Genomic DNA, 21,653 nt, shown 5'->3' with positions numbered 1-21,653 from the left:
ATTGGTTGTGGTGGCTGCTGCAGAGAAGTGCTTGGGATTGACAGGTTTTACTGTAGAAGATTTCCAGGAGGTGTTGTGTGGTAGTGTTCTGTCCTCCCAGAGTAGGAGTAGGATTAGATAGGGTTAAATAGTGGAATGGGGTGGTGTTTGTTTTTTGTTGTTATGAGGGATAATTGTTGGCAGCGGGGTCATTTTTATTTTTCACAATTTTGTATTACCGGAAGTTAATGTAGGTGGGCCGTGACACTCAAGTACAGTAGTAGAAGAAGAGTCGACTCGACTCTGAAAACCTGCTGAAATGGCTGAAAATACACAACCTTGTCCTACTAGTAGTTGGTGGGCCAATGCCGAATATAGTGAAGTTGATCTATCTAGCGAGGGAGGAGGAGCAGATTTCTTTTGTATTTGAGAGTAAGACATTGTTATGATGACAAAAAAATAGTTGGAACCTACAATTCTAGCACATTTTCTCATAAAAAAAGTATATTTAAACACTGTCTTCTCAGGCAAATTTGCCAAAATGTTAAACTTGGAACTAATCAGAACTCCTGTATATACCCCTCGTGATGTATGCAGCCAATGGCCTGCTTATACAATGTAAATGCAGCCTCTATTGAAAACATAAGCCACTGTCTGATGAAGACGAACATATAGCTAGCTAGCTCCCAAAGACTGAAATAAGATTAACAGGTGTCATGACTTGGAGTCAAATTTGATGACTTGAGACTCGCCCAGAAGAGCCTCCAGGCTTCCTTCATGACGTTCAAGTTTGAATGAGGAAAAAAAATGATTTCAGGGGCAGTTTGGAAAAACAAATCCCTTCCGAATCATCCACTGGAAATACTGTGCCAAGAACCCAAAGGTCATTCTGACAGAGCTCCAGAGTTCCTCTGTGGAGATGGGAGAACCTTCTAGAAGGACAACAATCTCTGCAGCACTCCACCTATCAGGCCTTTATGGTAGAATACCCAGACGGAGACACTTCTCAGTAAAAGGCACATGAAGATTTTGAACTTTTTGGCCTGACTGCCAGGCGTCACGTCTGGAGGAAACCTGGCACCATCCCGAAGGTGAAGCATGGTGGTGGCAGCATCGTGCTCTGGGGATGTTTTTCAGTGGCAGGGACTGGGAGACTAGTCAGGATCGAGGCAGAGATAAACGGAGCAAAGTGCAGAGAGATCCTTGATGAAAACCTGCTCCAGGGCGCTCCGGACCTCAGACTGGGACGAAGGTTAACCTTCCAACAGGACAACGACCCTAAGCACTTCTAAAACTCGAACATCTCTGGAGATAACTGAAAATAGCGGTGCAACGACGCTCCCCGTCCAACTTGACAGAGCTTGAGAGGATCTGCAGAGAACAATGGGAGAAACTCCCAAAATATAGGTTTGCCAAACTTGTAGCGTCATACCCAAGAAGACTTGAGACTGTAATCGCTGCCGAAGGTGCTTCAAAGTACTGAGAAAAGGGTCTGAATACTTTCGGAATGCACTGTATGTCTAAAGACAGCTGTAACATCGCACTACCTACAATACATATGGGGTGAAGATATATTCTGATTAATTAATTACAATATTTGTGAGGAAGAAAAAGCCTACAGATCGATCATGATTTCCATCCAATCCTGCAACCTCCGCTGCATACTGGTAGGCCATATGATCCTGCTTGCTCTTGACTCCAGAGAAGTAATGATGTGACATGATATCCCTAGTTGTTAATTACTGCTAACATGAATGACTGACTTTAAAATGCATGTGTAAAACGAGGTTTATTTCTGTGTCTTACGTTTTGAAAATGCATCACCGTTTATGGCTGTAATGACAGGCTACATTTGCGCGGGGATCGCAAGCTTTGAACCAGTGGTCGCAAGCTTTGAACCACTCCTTGATGGGGGTCAAGGGTGAAAAAGTTTGAAAACTGGCGCAATGTGCGACTGACGTGTTTTCCATCTGCTCCCGCATTATTCTTAAACTTTGTGAATTTTACAGCAAAACCATATTTATTTTGAAATATTAGCTTGGTGATCCTTTTCTGTAATACCCAAGATTACTTTTCTTTCAAATGTCTGCATGTCAACGAAACATAAGGCCAAAAACACTACTTTGAGAAAACCCGGCCTACAAGACACATTTTTATCACCGCCCTCTCCTGTGTCAGAGGGCCTAAGAGACTCACACTTTTACCCAGGGGTGCGGCTTTGCCTGGTGGCGCTGAAATAAAAAATCTGGAGGTCATCAAGCTACCACGCTCAAGAGGTTTCTGATACTTTAAAAGCAGATTTAACTATCCTGTGAAACGAGACGGTGCCAGCTGTCACTCAAAACAACAGAGTTGCACACCATGACGATTGCAGCACTGGAGACCTCTGCTACCAGTGTCTCCAACCTGACTACCTCCTTGGAGGCTGATGTGAAACGCCTGGGTGCAGATCTGAAAAAGGTACAGGAGAGCTGTGTGAACTTTGAGGGATTTTCTCTCCGCAATAACTTGAGACTGGTATCGGTCCCAGAGTCAACGGAAATGCCATGCACCACAGATTTCATCTCCAGGCTGCTGAAGGATATTCTTGCCATGGATGAGAAACCCCGGTGATCGTTCCCACTGGTCACTGCGCCCAAAGCTCCTGGACGGTGATAGGCACCGTGACATCATTTTTCGAGTGCCCTTTTTCCATGAGAAGATGGATATTCTCAGACGAGCCCGCAAGACCACTGAGCAAGACCAAATCAAACTTTATTTGTCACATGCGCCGAATACAACAAGTGTAGACCTTACTGTGAAATGCTTACTTACAAGCCCTTAAACAACAGTGCAGTTCAAGAAGAGTGAATCAAATATTTACCAAATTAACTAAAGTTAAAAATAATTTTAAAAAACATGATAGCATAACAATAATGAGGTTATATACAGGGGGTACCGGTACCAAGTCAGTGTGCGAGGCTACAGGTTAGTTTATGTCATTTGTACATGTAGGTAGGGGTGAAGTTACTATGCATAGATAATAAACAGCCAGTAGCAGCAGTGTACAAAACAAATGGTGGGAGGGGGGTGTCAATGTAATAGTCCGGTGGCCATTTTATTAATTGTTCAGCAGTCTTATGGCTTGGGAGTAGAAGCTGTTAAGGAGTCTTTTGTTCCTAGACTTGGCGCTCCGGTACCGCTTGCCATGCAGTATCAGAGAAAAAAAGTCTAATTACTTGGGTGACTGGAGTCTCTGACAATTTTATGGGCTTTCCTCTATCACCACCTATTATATACAGTGCCTTGCGAAAGTATTCGGCCCCCTTGAACTTTGCGACTTTTTGCCACATTTCAGGTTTCAAACATAAAGATATAAAACTGTATTTTTTTGTGAAGAATCAACAACAAGTGGGACACAATCATGAAGTGGAACGACATTTATTGGATATTTCAAACTTTTTTAACAAATCCAAAACTTAAAAATTGGGCGTGCAAAATTATTCAGCCCCCTTAAGTTAATACTTTGTAGCGCCACCTTTTGCTGCGATTACAGCTGTAAGTCGCTTGGGGTATGTCTCTATCAGTTTTGCACATCGAGAGACTGACATTTGTTCCCATTCCTCCTTGCAAAACAGCTCGAGCTCAGTGAGGTTGGATGGAGAACATTTGTGAACAGCAGTTTTCAGTTCTTTCCACAGATTCTCGAATGTGGCAAAAGGTCGCAAAGTTCAAGGGGGCTGAATACTTTCGCAAGGCACTGTAGGTCCTGGATGGCAGGATGCTTGGCCCCAGTGATGGACTGGGCCATACGCACACTACTCTCTGTAGCACCTTACGGTCAGATGCCGAGCAGTTGTCATACCAGGCAGTGATGCAAACCGGTCAGGATGTTGTTGATGGTGCAGCTGTATAACATTTTGAGGATCTGGGCATCCATGCCAAATCTTTTCAGTCTCCTGAGGGGGAAAAGGTTTTGTCGTGCCCTCTTCATAACTGTCTTGGTGTGTTTGGAACATGATAGTTCGTTGGTGATGTGGATACCAATGAACTTGAAACTCTCGACCTGCTCCACTTCAGCCCCGTTGGTGTTAATGGGGGCCTGTTCGGCCCGTCTTTTCCTGTAGTCCACGATCAGCTCCTTTGTCTTTGCTCACATTGAGGGAGAGGTTGTCCTGGCACCACACTGCCAGTTCTCTGACCTCCTCCCTATAGGCTGTCTCATCGTTGTCTGTGATCAGTACACGTCCTGGTAATCCATCTGGCCCTGCGGCTTTGTGAATGTTGACCTGTTTCAAAGGTCTTGCTCACATCGGTAACCAATAGCGTTATCACACAGTCATCCAGAACAACTGGTGCTATCGTGCATGATTCAGTTTTACTTGCCTCGAAGCGAGCATGAAAGGCATTTAGCTCTTCTGGTAGGTTTGGGTCACTGGGCAGCTCACGTCTGGGTTTCCTTTTGTAGTCCATAATAGTTTTCAAGCCCTACCACATCCGACGAGCGCCAGAGCCGGTGTAGTAGGATTCAATCTTAATCCTGTATTGACTCTTTGCTTGTTTGATGGTTCGTCTGAGGGCATAGCGGGATTTCTTATAAGCGTCCAGATTAGTGTCCCGCTCCTTAAAAACGGCAGCTCTAGCCTTTAGCTCGATGCGGATATTGCCTGTAATCTATGGCTTCTGGTTGGGATATGTACGTACGGTCACTGTGGGGACGACGTTATCGAGGCACTTATTGATGAAGCCGATGACTGAGGTGGTATACTCCTCAGTGCCATTGGATGAATCCCGGAACATATTCCAGTCTGTGCTTGCAAAACAGTCCTGTAGCGTAGCATTTGCGTCATCTGACCACTTCCGTATTGAGCGAGTCACAGGTACTTCCTGCTTTAGTTTTTGCTTGTAAGCAGGAATCAGGAGGATAGAATTATGGTCAGATTTTCCAAATGGAGGGCGGGGGAAAGCTTTGTATGCATCTCTGTGTGTGGAGTAAAGGTGGTCTAGAGTTTTCTTTTTCTGGTTGCACGTGACATGCTGGTAAAAATTTGGGCAAACGGATTTAAGTTTGCCTGCATTAAAGTCACCGGCCACTAGGAGTGCTGCTTTTGGGTGAGCATTTTCTTGTTTGCTTATGGCCATGGAGTTGACTGAGTGTGGTCTTGGTGCCAGTGGTGGGAAATAGATGGCTACGAATAATACAGATGAGACCTCTCTTGGTAGATAGTAGAGGTCGACCGATTATGATTTTTCAACACCGATACCGATACGATTATTGGAGGACCAACTAAAGCCGATACCGATTTAATCGGACAATTTTTTAAAATTTATTTGTAATAATGACAATTACAAAAATACTGAATGAACACTTATTTTTACTTCATATAATACATCAATAAAATCAATTAAGCCTCAAATAAATAATGAAAGATGTTCAATTTGGTTTAAATATTGCAAAAACAAAGTTGAAGAAAGTAACAGTGCAATATGTGCCATGTAAGAAAGCTAACATTTAAGTTCCTTGCTCAGAAGATGAGAACATAAGAAAGCTGGTGGTTCCTTTTAACATGAGTCGTCAATATTCCCAGGTAAGAAGTTGTATGTTGTAGTTATTATAGGAATTATAGGACTATTTCTCTCTATACCATTTGTATTTCATTAATATTGGATGTGCTTATAGGCACTTTATTATTGCCAGTGTTGCAGTATAGCTTCCGTCCCTCTCCTCACTCCTCTCTGGGCTCGAACCAGGAACACAATGACAACAGCCACCCTCGAAGCAGCGTTACCCATGCAGAGCAAGGGGAACAACCACTCCAAGTCTCAGAGCGAGTGACGTTTGAAACGCTATTAGCGCGCACCCCGCTAACTAGCTAGCCATTTCACATCGGTTAAACCAGCATCATCTCGGGAGTTGATAGGCTTGAAGTCATAAACAGCGCAATACTTGATGCATAACGAAGAGCTGCTGGCAAAACGCACGAAAGTGCTGTTTGAATGAATGCTTACGAGCCTGCTGCTGCCTACCACCGCTCAGTCAGACTGCTCTATCAAATCATGGACTTAATTATAACATAATAACACACAGAAATACAAGCCTTAGGCCATTAATATGGTCGAATCAGGAAACTATCATCTCAAAAACAAAACGTTTATTCTTTCAGTGAAGTTCGGAACCGTTCCATATTTTACCTAAGGGGTGGCATCCATTAGTGTAAATATTCCTGTTACATTGCACAACCTTCAATGTTATGTCGTAATTATGTAAAATTCTGGCAAATTAGGTGGCCCAAACTGTTGCATATACACTGACTCTGCGTGCAATGAACGCAAGAGAAGTGACACAATTTCACCTGGTTAATATAGCCTGCTAACCTGGACTTCTTTTAGCTAAATATGCAGGTTTAAAAATATATACTTCTGTGTATTGAGTTTAAGAAAAGCATTGATGTTCATGGTACACATTGGAGCAACGATACGCACCGCATCGATTATATGCAACGCAGGACACGCTAGATAAACTAGTAATATCATCAACCATGTGTAGTTAATTAGTGATTATGATTGATTGATTGTTTTTTATAAGATAAGTTTAATGCTAGCTAGCAACCTACCTTGGCTTACTGTATTCGCGTAACAGGCAGTCTCCTCGTGGAGTGCAATGAGAGACAGGTGGTTAGAGCGTTGGACTAGTTAACTGTAAGGTTGCAAGATTGAATCCCCCGAGCTGACAAGGTGAAAATCTGTCGTTCTGTCCCTGAACGAGTCAGTTAACCCACCGTTCCTATGCCGTCATTGTAAATAAGAATGTGTTCTTAACTGACTTGCTTAGTTAAATAAAGATTAAATAAATGTGTAAAAATAATAATAATAATAATAATAATAAATAAATTGGTGTCTAAAAATACAGATTTCAGATTGTTATGAAAACTTGAAATCGGCCCTAATTAAATCGGTCGACCTCTAGTAGATAGTGTGGTCTACCGCTTATCATGAGGTACTCTACCTCAAGCAAGAAATACCTCGAGACTTCTTTAATATTAGACATCGTGCACCAGCTGTTATTGACAAAAAGACACACCCCCAAGTCTTACCAGACTTAGCATCTCTGTTCTGCCAGTGCATGGAAAATCCCACCAGCTCTATATTATCCGTGTCGTCGTTCAGCCACGACTCAGTGAAACATAAGATATTACAGTTCTTAATGCCCAGTTGGTAGGATAATCGTAATCATAGGTCATAAATGAGATTTTCCAATGACTGCATGTTAGCAAGTAGAACAGATGGCAGTGGGAGTTTACTCGCTAGCCTATGGATTCTCAGAAGGTAGCCCGATCTGCGTCCTCTTTTTCCTTTGTCTTTTCTTCACGTGAATGAAGGGGATTTGGGCCTGTTTCTGGGAGAGCAGTATATCCTTCTCGTTGGACTCGTTAAAGGAAAAAGTTTCTTCCAGTTCGTGGTGAGTAATCACAGTTCTGATGTCCAGAAGTTATTTTTGGTCATAAGAGACAGCAACATTATCTTACCTCATTTGCACACACTGTATATAGACTTTTTCTACTGTATTATTGACTGTATGTTTGTTTATTTAATTTGTAACTCTGTTGTTGTATGTGTCGAACTGCTTTGCTTTATGTTGGCCAGGTCGCAGTTGTAAATGAGAACTTGTTCTCAAGTAGCCTACCTGGTTTAATAAAGGTGAAATAAATAAATAAAATTTAAAAAATTATATGCAAAATAAGTTTAAAAAATAAGTTAACAAAACAATGCAAAAAAACTAACAAAATAGCACAATTGGTCTGGAGCATGTAAACCGTCTTCCTCTTTGGCGCCATCTTAATATGCCAAGGACAGAGTTTCTCTATCTACCAGGACTACTCCCCCACTGTGTCGAGGCAGCGCGCAGCTTTCGGGCAGACCAAAGGACTACCACGGGACCATCCATTTTTCATGATGGAAAAGACTACACCTTTGATTCTCCGGGAGGAGACTATGGCTCACATTCAACTCCACATCAAGAAGTCTTGAACTTGCTCATAGATCAGCAGCTGTTGCTTGCTAACTGTGGATATTAAGTAAGTAGTACCCGACCTGTGGTATAACTATGTTTAGTTATAACTAAAATTCCTGTAAAGTTCGGGAGTTGGCGAACCCAGGTGAGCTACTACTCAGGCTTATTTGATGTGATCGAATGTTTTGATCATCTAGTGTGTTTGTCTTAAAATCATTCTGTAACGCTTGTCGTTGTAAGGAAGAGTGGACCAAAGCGGAGCGTGGAAAGTGTTCATGATCTTTATTGTTAAGAATCACTCAAACTAAAATAACGAATACGAACGCGAACAGTTCCGTCAGGCACAGATACTAAACGGAAAACAACACCCCACAAAACCCAAACGGAAAATGACAACTTATATATGATCCCCAATCAGAGACAACGATAGACAGCTGCCTCTGATTGGGAACCACACTAGGCAAAAACAACAAAGAAATAGAAAACGAGTCACACCCTGACCTAACCAAACATAGAGAATAAATTAGGATCTCTAAGGTCAGGGCGTGACACATTGTAATTTTTATTTCATTTTATTAAGGTTTTACATAATTCCTTTGTTTCTATGCTGTCTCAATGACCTATTCAGTATGTTTACATATTATCTCATTGACTTTTGGTTATTTGTTTACCACATCCGTTTGTCTCAACCCAGTAAACAGTAAATGTTCTGAGGCTACATGTTTTTGGGGGTCTTTACTTCAATGTTGAAGGCTTTGAACATAATTTATACCCAGCAAACGTTCAATGTTGCACAGACGGTAGTTTTGTGGTCTTGGCTGTACATTGTCACATCGTCCAACTAGATTTTTTTTCTGGGGTTGTTTTACTACAATTTTCTTACATCAAATAAGAGGTTTTTGGCTGAGAGCCTGTCGTGGCAGAAATCTTAATCAGAATCCTTTAGGTAACATTTATAAATATTAATTTTTATAAATATGCTTATGTGGAAAAGGTTACTTGGGCCCAGAGAGGGGAGAGGTCAGGTTAGTCTTATCTGTGAATGTGTCTAACTATTCCTAAACATGTTTGTACCTCGTTTGGGGAGGTATTGTCTGGGTTGGGGGGAGGAAAGAGTTTGAATTGTTCAGTTCTAATGTTGTCATTCTGTCTTCTTTTTAGTTTTTTTTACTGTACTTTTTCCAAATATCTTACACCGTATATTATTACTCTGAGACAGGTTATTCTGGGGTTTTTGGCTATTCATTGTTTTTCCACTCTATGCTCTAATGACAGGGTTGTATAACGGGAGTGCTCGGGGTGGCCAAAATAATACCATCACGTACATTTCATGGAACATCAAATGGGCTAACAAGAGGGTGCTGACACATTTTAAAGGGTTTGGACGCAAATTTAGCAAGAGGCTTTCTTGAAGACTGGTGAGCACTTTAAGATTAGCAGGGACTGGGTTGGTCAACTGTGTCACTCAGACTTTCATAGTAAATCAAAGGGTGCTGCCATTTTGGTTGATAAATCTACTCCCTTTGTAGCTTCTGAGGTTATCGCTGATCCTAAAGGACAGTGCGTCATAGTAACTGTTCAACTTTTCTACCCCTCTTGTTTTGGCTAGTGTTTATGCCCCCAATTGGGATGACACAAGTTTCACTTCTACCTTTTTATCTGCAATGTAGATTCCCATTTGTTGATTTTAGGGGGTGATTTCAATTGTACAATATCCCCAGTTCTTGACAAGTCCTCACAAAGAACTACAGGCCCATCTAAATGTACCCTACTTATTCAGTCTTTTCTTCAGAAATATGCTATGTGTGAGGCCTGCTGTTTCCTTGACAAGTATTCCTTTTCTTTCTCATGTTCATCAAACATACTCCCACATTGATTACTTCTTTGTGGACAAAAAACTTCTGCCTAACCTTTGGCAGTGTACTTACGAGAGTATTGTTATCTCTGACCATTCACCATTAGTGCTTGAACTAGAGTTTCCCCAGCGACCTCCTATGTGTTATCAATGGCGTCTTAACCCCATTTTACTCTCAGATAAGGAGTTTGTCAATTTCATTTCTTCTGAAATCACCTTATTCCTAGAAATTAATTCAACCGCAGGGATGTCCTGCTCTTCCATATTGGAGTCCTTCAAAGCATACCTACGTTGCCAAATGATTTCTTATACAACCAATAAAAACAAAGCTCACTCTGAGCGGCTTCGAGACCTGAGCGAAGCCATAGCTACATTGGATGAGAAGTATGCCACAAATCCGTTCCTCTGATCAATATAAAGAACGCCAGCTACTCCGATCTGAATTTGACAAGCTCTCTACCAGACAAGCTGAACAATTACTCTTATGAGGTCGATACAGAGTGTACGAGCAAGGCGACAATGCCAGTAAACTACTTGCACATCAGATCTGTAAATTGGGGGACCCGGATGTGGTGGCTGCGCTCGATGCCTAAAAAGCTTTTGACCGCGTTGAGTGGACTACCTAACAGCTGCTCTTTATAGATTTGGCTTTGGTCCCAAATTCATTGCTTGGATAAAGATAATTTATTTCTCTCCCATAGCTTCAATACGGACGAATAACTTGTCTTCTGACAATGTTCCCTTGCACTGTGGATCCAGACAGGGTTGTTTTTTTTGTAATCGAGCCCTTCGCCGTCATACTGCACACTAATGATGCTATTCAAGGTATACTCAGGAAAGGCTTTGATCAGAAAGTCTCGCTATATGCTGACGACCTCCTTTTGTTTATCTCCAACCCTGATGCCTCATTACCACATGCCTTATCTATTCTTAAACAGTTGATTTGCTGTACAGCTTTTGGATCGGGTTCAGCGCAAACTGAAAATTGTAGGGAGAGAGGATTGACATAAATGAATTTGCAGCTCCCAATTTTTTTTAAAAATATGTTGATCAAGAATATGAACATTTTACTTTGCAGGCTCACCAGCAATGGGGAATAAAGCAACAATACTAGCATAGGACTGCTGGTCTTTTGGTAAGTCAAAATTGCTTGAAACATTTAGGCCGACTTATGAAACTTGCATTTGGAATTTGTTCAAATGAATTACATAACCAAAATGTGTTGTCGACAAAATAATGACATGGTCTATCTGGTAGCCTCAATAAATAGACAAAGATTTGTAGTTTAACAAGTCATTGCCTGTATAGATTTTTTATACTTGACTTAACTTGTGGCCTGACTTAACTTGCTCTTAGAATGCAAGATTTGGACGTGACTGGAGACTGGAGACTCTACTTGGGACTCGACTTGAGACTTGGAACTTGCTTGTGACTCAAATAATAGTGACTCGAAAACCGATATGGGACCGAGTGCACTTAAAATATGCTGCATGCAATACGAATTGCCTTGATCGTAATGAAGAGGTACTCCGTTAGCCATTTAGCCAATTTATTGAAAGTGAGGCCAATGTTAGTTTGACTAGCCTAGCCAGCTACTGTGTACATGTCAAGTTGTGTTTTATTAGCTAGCTAGCTCTGTCAGTGAATTTAAAAAATGTAATCATATTTTGGCATGATTGTCTAATTTCAAGTAACTATCTACAGGCTTAAAGAAACATTCAATTATATACTTTGCATAGAACCCAAATAAAAGCATGTTGATAAATGCAGGCATGAAACGAAAGCTGCATATGCATATTAGCCAATACATGTGGCATAGCCTACACATATAGCATACCTTGCAATACAATCTTAACAGTTGTACAATGTACTCTGCAATAAGAACCAGAGTTGCAAGCATTTCGCTACACTCGCATTAACATCTGCTAACCATGTGTATGTGACAAATAAAATTTGATTTGAGTTTGATTTCTAAACCAGATCAGTTTTTAAATACCATCTGCCAAATACCATGGTGGGCATGCATAGGAATATAAGGTATGGAGAATTATAAAGACCCTGTAGGATTATAGAAAAAGCAGTTAGGAAATGAATGTTTGAGTTTTAAATACGAAATGTTCGGTGAATGCGAGTGTTGGAGCCAATTTGGGTTTATCTTATATTATGGTAATATTTGGGCAATTACACTCCAGACCACTAGGTACAGATAAATGGTGGTGGTAAACACCAGTGGAGGCTGCTGAGGGGAGAACAGCTCATAATACTGGCCGGAACAGAGCAAATGGAATGGCAAACACCTGTAAACCACGTGTTTGATGTGTTTGATGCCATTCCACTGGTTCCGTTCCAGTCATTACCACAAGCCCGTTCTCCCCAATTAAGGTGCCACCAACCAACTGTGATAAACACTGGTGTTTGAACATATGGTGTGTGTGCGTGGATGGTGGGAGAGCTCACGGTTCTTACTGCAATCAAACAAAGGTAAGAAAACGCACGGAACTCCAAACAAGATACTAAGATTTGCTACAGTCAACTCTACGGATCAAGAGTCATTAATTTAAGGTAACCCCTACTGCTAGTTTGAAGCACGTAAAGAAGTTTAACTGCTACCATCCACTTACCTGACTGAGTTTATTTAGGTGGTTTACATTATTAACTTTCCTACTAACCTAAAAGTTGACAGTGCCAAAATCTTGTCAATCCATTCATTTATTCTACTAAATATGACTTAAGTGTGAGACATGTTTTCCATAATGTACATTTCATGCAAATATACAGTCCATTCAAACAAAGAACGCCATGTAATAGTGTTTCAGTATTTGAGTGCAGAGACAAGTAGCAAAAGGTGTCTCAGGCAGTATTTGAAGTATATAAATATAATGTAACCTACCAACCAAGTGCTGTGGAGGGCACAATCTTACAATGCTGTAGTCCAGAAATTAAAGCTTTTCCAGCTATGCCAAAAGCCTGGGCTTCTGATGGAGATTGTAGAACTGCTGTGGCATGTATTCAAATCCAAGTTTGTCACGTGCACTGAATACAACTGGTGCCAAGGGAAGCCAGGCTTCCCCAATGATATTGACCAAGGATTATTTTTTTAAAAATATACATTAGCTTTCGTCTCTGTGTTCCATCATTTTCCTTCAGTTCGCAAGGCTGAATGTATCTCATCGGAAAAATAATCAGAGTTAGTGAAACAGCAGTGTCTCTGTATGTGTAGCCCATCTGATGCTGTCTGGTCAAAGTTTAATTTCAGTTGACTTGTTGAAGATGATGGGATGGTTAACGAAGATACAAAAGCATACATGGTAGTGATTTTCTATTAAACAAATGCTCATGAATCTCAATAACATGAAAAAGTTCATGAACAAACATAGGCGAACATGAGTAAAGGAAATGCATAAAGCAAACATATTGATCAAATACAGTGAATGTTCTCAATCAAATTATAGTATCAATTTAAGAAGTAAGAACAAACTTACTTTGTCATAAATATATTGGGGCGGCAGGGTAGCCTAGTGGTTAGAGCGTTGGACTAGTAACCGGAAGGTTGCAAGTTCAAACCCCCGAGCTGACAAGGTACAAATCTGTCGTTCTGCCCCTGAACAGGCAGTTAACCCACTGTTCCTAGGCCGTCATTGAAAATAACAATTTGTTCTTAACTGACTTGCCTAGTTAAATAAAGGTCAAATAAATGCATCCAAAATACACAAAGAAAGGCATAAGGTGTCTTGTAACAAAATACAAACTGAAATGGTAAGGTCTCCCACACTGATTATTGGCAGGTGTGGGTATTTAAAGGTGGTGCTGGAGTCTGGAGAGGGTAAGGGACAGGGGATGGTGGTTGGTGATAGTCTCAGGGTAGGGGCAATTTGACCACAGCTGCCCCAAATATGGAAACATATTTCCCTCCTCTAAGAATAGCCATCTTCATCCTTCATGGCTGGTGGAGATGGGAAGAAGGTAGGTCTGACATTTTGGGGACATGGGGCTTGGCTTTCCATTCCCTGCACTTGAGGCAGGAATGTTGGTGTTGACGTACAGCTTGACGTCCCTTCAGAACCCAGAAATGTTGGTGGATGTCAGCAAACACCGTATCGGCACCAGGATGGACAAGCTTGTCATCATAGTGATTCATGAGGAGCCAAGCGATTGGGTTATTCGGATCCAGCACTACTGGGTGCACCAAGTCTGGTTTAAGAGTCTCAGCTCTCCGGAGCCTGCCCCCAACTCAAAGGAGACCTGTAGACTTGTCCAATTCAGGAGAGAGGTTTTGAAGGTGGCTTTTCAAGGGGGCCACTTTACTTACTAATTAACAGCGAATGGAGGTCTTCTGGGATGGATGTTCTCTGGGAATGCTGGAGAAAGAGGATCTCACATTAAATGGTCAGTAGCTGGAGAACCAGGGTTTTGAGAGTGAGTTTGGTTAATGGACCGGTAAGTGGCTTCAATCAGGTCCTTTTAGGTACTGAAGTGACTTGCATCTGGCAGAGGAAGCACAGCTTCCTGGGGGGCTTGGGTAAGTGGTTTCCTCAACTCTGATAGTTGCTCCTGTGGGATCATGGGACGGGAATAAGTGAAGGAAGGAAGGGCCAAGATTCCACATGTGAAGAGCAAACAATTTAGCCAGACTCTTTCCTCGGGTGATGTCATCTGCTGTGGTGTTCTGTGTGTCAACATACCTCCAGTCGTGGGTGATATGTGCTCCAGGATTTCAGTTACAGGGTCGGCAACAACAGACTTTGTATCGACTGAATTCTGAGTGCAACTAAGTCAACACTAGTGGAGTCTGACCACAGAACTGTCCTGTCCATAGGTAAGGTGATCTCGGTCTGTAACAGTTTGGCCAGCTGGTCACCTGTAAGGTTAGCGGAAAGTTCAAGGTAGGGAATGGCGAGAGGATGTTTAGGAGCTACTCTTGAGTGAGCCATCATAGAACACATGCAACTCTTTGGAAAGTGACTATGGGATGTACACTGGGACTATAGCATCTGGATCTTGACCAAGTAAGGAAGCTCACCTTCCCACTCAGTCCAGGCCTGATGCATAGTGCTCTCTGGGGGGTGGGTCATCCCACTCTGTTATTCATCCACAGTCGCTGTAGCAGGACTTTACCTTGGGCGGTGAAGGTTGATATGAAACACAGCGGGTTATACTGACTTGCCAAGACTTTGTACACATTTTGTAGCGGTATTGTTAGAGAAGGGTAAAGATTTTAGTTCTGGCGCCAAGCAAGTATTAACTCTGCTGATATGAATGGAGAAGGATAGGGATACTGCTACCACACACGCACACATCAGCAGAGGAGACTGCCTAGAATGTAGCCTGTTTGCTAGCTAGTTAGTGGAGAGAAAGGATAAGACACACCATATAACAACAAGTCACAGCACAGGGGTATCTCAACCAATAATGCATCATACACTAATAATAAATAGATCAACTCAGAGGCAACAGACAATAACGAACCCAGTCATTAGATTTGCAAATATCTGTATTCCTTACATAGAGTGTACAGGGTACCCTGTCTTTGTTTTGTTCGGTCATGACAACCAGACTTTAAAAATGTCCCCAAAGTCTCATTGGCCAATACAAAATAAATCAATCCATACAGTTCCAAAAATATAATAACAAGCGATATACTCAAACCCACACCCCCTTTAACACAAATGTCAATACCAGTGCATTTACAGATCCCATCTGCACTGAACAGAAAAAAGTCAGCTCCAGTGTAATGCACTAGAGAGAGACTGAGGGAGAGGGCTATGGTTTTTGCTGTGAACTTCCGGGCTTGCAGCGTATTTACTTCCTCCTACCTGACAGCTGGTGTGCTCTTAAAGTGGCAGCACGGTCAAGGCTCCGTGCAGGATTTCGCCACACAATTATCAGGTACTCAACTGGTCAGTGCTTGTAGCCCAATCTATCCGATAGACAGTGCCAACTCAGGCCCAGGGTACCCTGTCTTTGTTTTGTTCGGTCATGACAACCAGAGTTTAGAGCTTTCAGATCGTGCTTCAGGAGGAAGGTGGTCAACTCCAGATAAACGGTTCCTGGCCCACTGCTGTATTCCAGAGCCCCTTGAAGCTAGCAGTTGTCGCATTCTGACCAGTAGTTGTTTGGATTCCTGGATGGTGGGAAGGCTTTGTAGACAGTTATCTACATATGAGTGCAGTACTGAGTTGTTCTCTCAGTTGTACAGCACGTTTCTGCAATGCATATGTGGCACAACATGGACTGCACGTGGAGCCAAAGGGTAAGACTTGCCACTCATAAATCTGGGGTTTTTCCTTTCTCATTCCCCTCAACAGGAATCTCAGGAGAGAGCGGTTTTTGGGAGGCAGTCGTACCTGGTGAAACATGGACTCGATGTCAGCACTGATGGTGATGCTGTTCTGGCAGAATCAGAGGAGCACATTGAGCGAGGATGGTCCCAGGGTGGGTCCAGGGAGATGTTCATTCTGGGATTCTCCTTGGTACAGGAAGGAGTAATTGAACATCATGATGATGCGGGATTTACCAGAATGCTTTGTTGGGTTCCATCTACTTGATCTGTGTTGAGATGGCATTGTAGCCAGCATTGACTAACTTCATTACCTTTTGGTAGTAGATGGTAGCCAACTCAGGTATGCTCTCTAATTGCCTCTCTGTACGTCGGAGGATAGGTATGACTGGTACCCCGGGAGGTGTGTTGCGTAGTGGTCAATCCCATCCCATTAATGGAGTCTAAGGACATGGCTTCTGTGTCTTGCTTGGATCAAGTGGATCAAGTGGTTAACTTCTCATCCTGGAAAGGGAGCACATCAACTTGCCATAGTTTCTCTATGTTGTACAGTAAGTTAGATTTAGGAGCAAGGGATGTTGTGAGCAGGCACTGCTGCAGAGTGGACTGGTCTAGGAGATGGGTATGGCTTTGGAGTGTCCATCCAAGTCTAGTCTTTAAGGCTGCTGGTGCTCCTGGTGGACCTAGGCGAACATGCTCAATTGGAGTGATGAGATGGGGGTTATCAGATCCAATGAGGAGGAGGTTGAACTCTGGAGAAGGCATGCAAAGGGAGGCCTTTGAGGTGATGATGGCATATCTGCATTATATCTACTGGGTAGCTTTGTTCTACAAGGCCCATCTTGTTGGAGGTGAATGCACCCTGGATGGTGAATTTCTTGTTGCAAGTGGACTGTGGCTCCCACTAGTGTCTCTGTCTCTTGTAGGATTGTCCAAAGCACTAAGTCTTCAGCTGCTCCATTGAGCCCTAAGTGCTTGGTAACAGCTGACTGTAGCAGTACGCATTCTGGCCCATCATCAACAATAACAAAGATCAACATCTTGAGACTTATGCCACTCAGGATGACTTTAACAACCTTCAAGAGTACTTTGGGGTAATGGCTTTGTGGGTTGACATAGAATCTAGAGTCTGGTTTTCTGTTGTGGACATCATGCAGGATGCCAAGATGCTTTCTGTGACACTTGGTTCAGGGTTTCTTCAAGTTACACTCTGAAGCCATATGTGGGTGTATGGAACATTGTCTGGTTGGTGATGAATTGGAACCATGCAGGACTGTAGCTGTATTAGATGAGGGCTTGGAGAATGTCTGGCGACCTTTTACTTTGTGTCCAAGATGGTGCTTGGTGAAGCTCACCAACCTGGGCAGCGACTGCCTGACACTCTGCTTCATCTTGCAGCCACAAAGAGAAGTCCTTCAGATTGTACTGGACACCTGGCCTGGTTCTGTGTTCATAATGGGAATAACTGGCAACTTGTTCTCCTGATAACTTACTGAGGAGTTGCTAAACATGGGAGGAGCAGGCCAGCTCAGCAGATCCCTCGCCGTGCTGGAATGACTGGAGCATCCCCACCAGTGAGCGGATTTGAAGGGCAAAGCTACTGAAAGCTCTTGCTTGAATCACCTGGGCAGATTCTGAATGGTTGCTATCTCTCTCAGGACTAGGTGGTGGGGTTGGCCATACTTCTGGTCCAGTGCTGAGGAGTATGGCTGGGGGTCATTAGCATAAGCCAGGCCTATATGGCAGGCAGAGACCAAGTGCAGGTGATCCAAGAGGATGTGGTACTTGTACTTCTCCATTTCCTCCTCTGGCAGTAGGTTTATGAGGGCCATTCTTAATGTTGCAAACTCTTCAGGATCTTCGTGAATGAAGTTGGGGAAGGAAGGTTCCTCTATCCAGGATGAATACCTGGGTCTCTCCGGAGCCACTTGTGGGGTGTGAATTGGTATTACTGGGACTAGCCATTGGTCGGACCGTTGGTAGTAGTGAGCAGTAGGCACATCGAAGGCTTGTGAAACTGGTAAAGCTGGTTGGGGTCTACCATACTGCTAAAGGCTAGCACACTGGGGTGTTCATCTGAGGTCCCTCTGGGTTCGGGATGTTCTGGGTTTGAGTGGTGGGGACGTTTCAAGGTTTGTGCGCTGGGTAACGAGGCTGACTTGGTGTAGGACTTGCATAGGACGGGGTAGGATACATCTCTGGGTGGAGGAGGCTGGTATTAGTTGGAATAGTCTTGCGGCTCTGGGTAGTAATTGTGGTTCTTGGTGAAACTGCACAGTAGGTTGAGAGTTCATGAGAGATTCAGAGTGCACAGGAGGTGGATGGCGCATGGAAGGCCGGTACACATCAGGTAGGGATGGAGCTTGTGAGGATGCTGATTGTTCAGGCTGAGGGGTTGGTAACATGTAACCTGTAGGGAGGGGAAGAGACTCCGGTTTACTTTGTGGAGGGTTGGGAGGGGGGGGATATGCTTCTTAATAAAAACCTATTTGAAGCAAGCCATTACACTTCGTTAATATCATGGCATTGCATTATTATTATTCATGTTATTACTTAAATATGAATCAACAAATTAAGAAATGCCAGGCTGGAGAGGATACGTCACTTTTTTATTGACAACATTATTGGAATCAAAATAAAGATAATTTAGGCCTACCTGGTCTTTGTTTGTTGGCTTTTCTGCATATAATTTGTTATAATACAGGTCCTATTTCGACGCACAAAACCATTCAAGCAAAGTCCGATGGGTTTACTCGGATAATGTCACAAACCCTGCTGCTGCGATCCTTCGATGGCCGTGGCATTGACATATGTTCTTCAAAGAGAGGATGGCGTAATGAGAGAAATAAGGTAGCCTAAGCTACTGAAAACAGGCATTTTACATCATTGAATCATGACTGGAGCATTTCATTCTTATTAAAGAGAGATGGAGTCCAGATATGCTACTTTAGGAAACTTTCTGAATAGACATATAGGCCTATGGAAAGAATCAGCGATCTCGCTCTCTCTCACTTCTGTAAAGCACCCGTCAATCATGTCAGCTACAAGAGCAAATATTTATCCTTTGCTTAAAACTTATTTAAAAACCTAACTTAGGCTTTCTGAAATTAGGCTATAAGATAATGACTTGATAAGGAAAGTATGAAGGGGACAGCTATGCCATAGTATGGAGATGAAATTGACAATCATTAAAATAGAAATGAATACACTTAACATGTCCATAGACCTTTTTATCAGCGACGTCGCTTATCGAGGGGGCGAGTGTTGGAAATGCTTTTCAAATACTGTGAGGAACTATTATAATTTGAATGGATGTTAAAACACATTTACTTTGACTCACTGTGTTGAAGAAGTTATTATTTTTTTACTGAGAAGGTGAGCTGGGAACTTTCCTACATTTGTGAGAAGCAGGTCAGGTTTACTTGATTTACTAGCAAGTTAGCAAGCAATGAAAACGTGCATTGTGTAAAAGAAAGTACACATCAATGTTTTTACTAAAGTCCCATAGCCGATAGGCTCTACATACCTGCGCGTCTAGGGATTAGCTGGTCAAGCATCAAAGGTCAATTGGAAAGAGATGTAGAACATTTTAATAGACAAAGTTAGAAAAACAATCGCTTTATAATCATTAGTAAATACTCCCACTATTAGTTCAAGTTTATCTTCATAAAATGAAAGTTCATAAAAATAAATCCTAAAATGAATGTAGGCTTATTTAAAATGTTTTTATTTATCTTCATCCCTAACCGTCAGTTGCACGGTAAACGTCACAGCCCTTTGCATACGGGGTCTCAATGTCTTAATAGTGACTGCAGGGCTAGTTCTAACTGCAGGACTTGGTGACTAGATAATGGGAGACGAAAGTGAGAGACGATAATGAGTGAAGACACCTGCCTTCCATCTTTGAGGACATGCATTTCCATCGTTAAGAGCGGTCACTCTACAGTGTAGACATTGTTAATGTCGTAAATGACTATTGTAGCTGGAAACGGCTGACTTTAAAAAATGGAATATCAACATAGGCATACAGAGGCCCATTATCAGCAACCATCACTCCTGTGTTCCAATGGCACGTTGTGTTAGCTAATCCAAGATGATCATTTTAAAAGGCTAATTGATCATTAGAAAACCCCTTTGCAATTGTTAGCACAGCTGAAAACTGTTGTACTGATTAAAGAAGCAATTCAACTGGCCTTCTTTAGACTAGTGTTACGTAAAAGTTCAAATAAGAGCAGCAGTAAAATAACAGAGGCTATATACAGGGGGTAGCGGTACAGTTAATATGTGGGGGTACAGGTTAGTTGAGGTAATTTAAGTAATATGTACATGTAAGTAGAGTTAGTGACTATGCATAGATAATAAACAGAGTATCAGCAGTGTAAAAGGGGGGGCAATGCAAATAGTCTGGGTAGCCATTTGATTAGATGTTCAAGAGTCTTATTGCTTTAGGGTAGAAGCTGTTAAGAAGCCTTTTGAACCTAGACTTGGTGCTCTGGTACCGCTTGCCATGTGGGAACAGAGAGAACAGTCTATGACTAGGGTGGCTGGAGTCTTTTACAATTTTTAGGGCCTTCATCTGATACCACCTGGTATAGAGGTCTTGGATGGCAGGAAGCTTGGCCCCAGTGATGTACTGGGCCGTATGCACTACCCTATGTGTAGTGCCTTGTGGTCGGAGGCTGAGCAGTTGCCATACCAGGCAGTGATGCAACCATGCTCTCGATGGTGTAGCTGTATAACTTTTTGAGGATCTAAGGACCCATGCCAAATCTTTTCAGTCTCCTGAGGGGGAATAAGCTTTGTCGTGCCCTCTTCACAACTGGCTTGGTGTGTTTGGACCATGATAGTTTGTTGGTGATGTGGACACCAAGGAACTTTAATCTCTCAACCTGTTCCACCACAGCCCGTCGATGAGAATGGGGGTGTGCTCGGTCCTCCTTTTCCTGGAGTCCACAATCATCTCGATCATGTTGACAGAGAGGTTGTTATGGCCACGCTGTTTAGTCAGATTCATGATATTCCACACCGTTCAGGTGGATGGATTATCTTGGCATAGGAGAAATGCTCACTAACATGTATGTAAACAAATTTGTGCAGAAAAGGAGAGAAATAAGCATTTTGTGTATAGAACATTTCTGGAATCTTGTATTTCAGTAACTGGAACATGCGGCCAACACTTTAAATGTTGTTATATATATTTGACCAAGTGCGCATGCGCCAAATCCACTTAAATGAGAATCGTCATTCAACGTCTCCTGTAAGCCCAGATCCTGGTTCAGATTAGGCTGTGTTTTTCTGGGTCTATTTAGTCAGTTATAGTATTGTCACTGAAAAATAGGTGTTTGACGAATATTTAGTGACTTTTTGTTGAAGAAATTAAAACTGGAGCAGAGTTATTTTTAGAGCTATAGCCTGCAATAAGACAGAACAACCTAGATCTGGTACAGTGTGGCGATGCAGATCTTACCATTACTAAATTACTACTTGCTAGCCTACGAAACCCTATTAATTCATTTGAAACTGATTTGTGAGTAAAAATATGTAGTCAGACA

The 21,653-nt window shown here is 42.4% G+C and overlaps 1 protein-coding gene across 1 annotated transcript in view; it reads left to right on the top strand.

Moving 5' to 3' along the window:
- The first annotated feature begins 12,361 nt into the window (after positions 1–12,361).
- Positions 12,362–21,653, top strand: part of haus3 (HAUS augmin-like complex, subunit 3) — a 28,477-nt gene continuing 19,185 nt past the window's right edge. Inside the window, exon 1 of the mRNA XM_046328382.1 lies at positions 12,362–12,386. The gene's annotated coding sequence lies outside the window, so the exon portion shown is untranslated. The remainder of the gene's footprint in view (positions 12,387–21,653) is intronic.

The sequence above is a fragment of the Oncorhynchus gorbuscha genome, linkage group LG25 (genome assembly GCF_021184085.1).
Source record: "Oncorhynchus gorbuscha isolate QuinsamMale2020 ecotype Even-year linkage group LG25, OgorEven_v1.0, whole genome shotgun sequence".
In the NCBI taxonomy this organism is placed as follows: Eukaryota; Metazoa; Chordata; class Actinopteri; order Salmoniformes; family Salmonidae; genus Oncorhynchus; species Oncorhynchus gorbuscha.
Note: the sequence above shows the minus strand (reverse complement) of the source record. Positions and strands in the feature narration are given on the sequence as shown.